The sequence below is a fragment of the Oreochromis aureus genome, linkage group 3 (assembly GCF_013358895.1).
Source record: "Oreochromis aureus strain Israel breed Guangdong linkage group 3, ZZ_aureus, whole genome shotgun sequence".
Taxonomy (NCBI): domain Eukaryota; kingdom Metazoa; phylum Chordata; class Actinopteri; order Cichliformes; family Cichlidae; genus Oreochromis; species Oreochromis aureus.
This window is the reverse complement of record NC_052944.1, coordinates 6,987,299-6,991,940: the sequence shown is the minus strand read 5'-3', so window position 1 is coordinate 6,991,940 and position 4,642 is coordinate 6,987,299.

Genomic DNA, 4,642 nt, shown 5'->3' with positions numbered 1-4,642 from the left:
GTTTGACTTAACTCTTCTGGACCATTGTTGGTTTTGTGCTCGTCCTCAATATTTAAACCCTTTTTAACAAAACCTCCAGCAGAACCAGGCTCAGGGAGGGGCGAGGGCCATTTGCTGTGATTGGTTGGGGTGAAAGAAGAAGACAGGACAAGACATGCTGTGGAAGAGACAGAGATTAATAACAAGAGTAGTGATTCAGTGCAGAGGGGTCTATTAACACATAGTGGTGAGAAAGGTGACCGGAAGGAAGAGCTCAATGCATCATAGGAGATCACAGCAGCCTACACTCTGTGCAGCATAACTAAGGGAGGATTCAGGGTCACCTGGTCAGCCCTAACTATATGCTTTGTAAAAGGAAAGTTTGAAGCCTAATCTTGAAAGTAGAGATAGTGTCTGTCTCCTGAATCCAAACTGGAAGCTGGTTCCACAGAAGAGGGGCCTGAGAAACTGAGAGGCTCTGCCTCCCCATTCTTACCACGTGTGTGTTTAATAAAATCAACAGTGTTGCTTCACAGATAAAAATATTGAGATTAATTAATATATGATAGAGCCAGAATATGATATTTTGAACCAACTTTGAATAATTAAAAGAACAATCGATGAACATATTAGATTATTGAGGCGTAGCAGAGAGGTGTTTTTCCTTTTCTGTCCTTTACAGGAGAAAGATTCCAGAACCACAACAAAAACCACGAGGGGTTGGTGAGAATCCAGGACAAACCTCTCAGAAAAGTGTGTTGTTTTAGATTGAGATTAAAAAGCTTGTTGAGCAGGTTATAATGTGAGCATAAAGTAATGAAGAGTGATGAGAGGGAGTTTAGGAATAGTTTGTAGGATTTCTATGTTATGTAAATTGCCCCAAACACAGTGTTCAGGCCGGATATGCTCCACCCGTTAAAAGGGCGAAGGGACAATGAAGTGAGGAAGCGGGTTAACTGTGTAAGATCGTTTCCATAGAGTGACAAAGTAATGTTGGACCTTTTACCAGGACAAAAGTTAATTATATCTGCTTTTTAGTTTCACAGTAGTTATTGAGGGAGTCAGTTAATTAGGTTAACTCATGAAAATGAGTTCAAAAGGGAGACTGTTGCCAAATAAATATATATTCTTAATTAGCTTATTTTTCTGATTATATTGTTTTTGTAGCTGTAATAAAGTCTGTGAGAGAACTAGGTCGAGAGGGTGACAGGTCGCTCTAGCAACAGAGAGCTTTAGTGAGGAGGTTAAAAACAGGAAGTTTGAGTGCAGAGCACAGGGCATATTAATAAAATACAGGAAACCAGACAGAAAAGCGAGAACTAAGTAACGCAGCATTAGTCAGAGCAGGCGGAGTTGTTTTGATGGAAACTGTGTGTGTCTGTGTGCGACCTATAGCAGAACTATGTTACCCATTCTGGCTTCTAATGCTTTCGCGAACCTGGCGTGTGTTAGTGGGTACAGGTCTCCATTTCAGAAATGTACAATAAAGATCATTTTTTTGAACTTGACCACTCTGAGTTGGAGAGTCTTTCTCTCGTGCTAAAAGAATCCATAGAGCATAATTTAATACCTAAATTTATATTTCTATAAATATAAATATTCTAAATTCAATTCAATTTGTTTATATAACACAAATCACAACAACAGTCTCGAGGCGCTTTACTTGTACAGTTTAATTTCCAAAACTTGCATATGATCTTCAGTTTGCAGCTGGACTATCACATAGCAGCTGGAGCAGTCTCAAATGGAGGCCAGTCCACTGCTGCCACCTGTGGCCCAGTGCCGTAGCCTACTACTAGATGAACTTGTGACACACATCTGCAGTGAGGCTGGTGGCTGCTCTCACACCTGGAGCATCCAAAATCAGCCGACAAACGCGTTGAAAGATGCAGCGCCATCAATGTGGATTGTCCAGACTGAGAGACCTCTTCCCTCTGACCCCTCCCCAAACCCTCAAATTCCTCCTACACCTCGACATAGAAACTATAAGTGACTTCCCGTGTTCTGTTGATGTTTACATGATCGAGAAATAACTTGAACACAAACACAAACAAGAGGAAGACCGAACGGAAGGACTACAAGTCCAGCATCCTCTGTGTTTGGGGAGCAGTAGTGAAAGTAAAAGCAGGAGGAGGAAGGGTGGAGCTGAGGCAGGTGAGTGTTAACATGAATATGTTTCTTCTTATGACATAAAATAATTCCGCTGTTCGTGTCTGTGGGTGAAACTGTGAGGCCGCTCAGCTCCTCTGAGCGCTGGTTTCCTGTAAGTAGAGGAAGTGAGTTTAGCTGAGCCTCCGTTTGGTGTGAGAGCAGGAGGAGAGTGAGAGCTGTGCTGAGGCAGGGTGAGTGTTAACACCGCTCTGACATTACCTGTGTCTGTGGCGGAAAGAACAGACAGGCTCCGTCAGTGGAGGCCAAAAATAATCCGAACTTTGGTTTTCAAGAAGCAACTTTGTGTCGGAAGTTCCACGTCTCATTGGATAACGATGTGTCAATCTCGAGCTGTGTAATGAGCGTGCGGATTCAAACCGCCTTTATCACGGGACTTTAAAAACTACAATGGCGACAGAAACTCGGTGAGTGGAGTTCAGGCTGACGTCGTGAAACTGTGACGTTTGAGCCACTTCCGTTCTCAGTCCCCAGCGATCTGATCACCGGGTTTCTGTTGCTCTGATATCTGATATTGATTATATTGATGAAACAGGCTGTAGCATAAACATCAGGTCTGTTCTGAAAACTGTCTTTATCCAAGGGAATATCTGTGGTGTGACCACCGCGGGCTCATGGAGCTAGGACTTGGATTGACAAGTCAGCGCGAATGATTGTGTTGTTTTCTTATAAAGGCGTGTGTGTGTGTGCCTTCCTGTGTGTCCTTGTGTCAGTGGAACTGAATCGGTGTGTTGAGAAAGTGCTCCTCTGCTGTGCGTATTAAAACCCGATTCTTTTGATCCCCATGATGAGAACAGAAAACCCGACTCAGAGGTGGTCAAAAACATTTATAATTCTTTATTCAATCATCTTCAGGGAAGAGGCCCTGCACACCAGCGACGGTTGCAGGATCTCTAACATTAGAATCTAAAATGTGTCTCATATGGGTGTTATTTTGGTACTTTACGTCCACAGTTTCAACAACTCCTTATATGTTACTGGTTCCTCTTTTTCTGTCTGGCTTCCTGTATTTATTAATAACTCTTGTATAGCTCTACACTAACTTCCTGTTTTTCAGTCTGGCTGAGCACTTAGTTTGTGAGTCAAAAGTGGCCCTTGCTTTACAAAGCCCTTCATTATTAAAGTACATAAAAACAATATAATCAGAAAATAAGCACTAAGAATATATTAATTACATGACAGCTTCCAGAACAACAACACCTCTGGTGTGTGTGTTTACCTCCCAGACTAACTCCACCCTGACATCAGAAGATGGAGGAAAAGGATGGAGCAGAATCTGCAGCATCCAGCGTGTGTGTCTGTGAGGAGTGACTGGTCACAGAAAGAAACCTCCAAACTTCAGTAATGAACCTGAGCAACAATGTAAGAGAGCTGCTGACTCATTTATTCAGGGGTAAATAATGATTTTTGATGCAATGGGAGAGAAAAATGACAAAAACAGTTTTAAAAATAAGGATTAAAATATTACAAACTATATTTTTGAGTTTCCTGAGCGTGGTACAAAAATATATGAACATATACTGTATATAGGACAGATATTTCACCGGTTCTTTTTAGGCAGCACCAAAAACAAAAAGACTATTTTTAAGCTGTCTGAGGTGAGTGAGAGTCAACATGTCACACTGGGTCAAGGTCAGGGGAGTAAAAAGTGTGTTTTTAAAGGAGGGTTTAAAAGCGGCGAGTGAAGAGCCTGTCGAGTGACATCGTTCCATAACTGATCAAATTGAGTTGAGGTGGACCTCTGTGTGAAAATCAAGCATCTGGTTCACAGAGGGATAACCCTCAAATGGGACCTGTACAACATTATAGTGAGACAAGCAGAGATTATCGTGGCCATCGTCTCTGCATGGACGTGGCAGTCTTGCTGTCTGCTCTGCGAATCCTCCCGTACCTCCGACGCACCTGTGGTATCTGCTCCCTCCTCTGTAAAGAGACAGTAAAGGAAAAACACGTCTCTGCCTGAGTCTTGAAAATCTAATCTTATCATCCATTGTTCTTCTGAGGGCCTCTTCTTCTTGTGGCCTCCAGCTAACTGCTAATATTTAAATAGCTAACATTAACATGTGTGCCAGCCAGGTTAGACATTATGATGAACGCATGATGAGTGTAACTGATGTTGAAACTGGAGCTTTACTGACCTCTGAAATTCCTCCTAAAGTGTTAATCAGTGTTGTGACGAGTCAGCTGCTTCAGCTGCTGCTGGAGATGAGCTAATCAAAGAACGAGAAAAATCCAAATCAGAGTTTTCTCTGGATTAAAAAGCAAGAAACAACATATATATTCTACATGGGTGAAACTGATGGTTTATGGTGTTTGGGTCTGTTTTTCTGTATTCATGCAGATAAGTGTAGCTCAGATAGATATACCATCAAATGTTAAGGAAAATATCAGGATGAGTGTCTGTGAGGCGAGAAGGGCGTGAGCGAGCAGTTTATCCAGAGCTGAAGCTGCTCTGTGTGTGCAGAGATGAGCTCAATTCCTGCTGTGATCGATC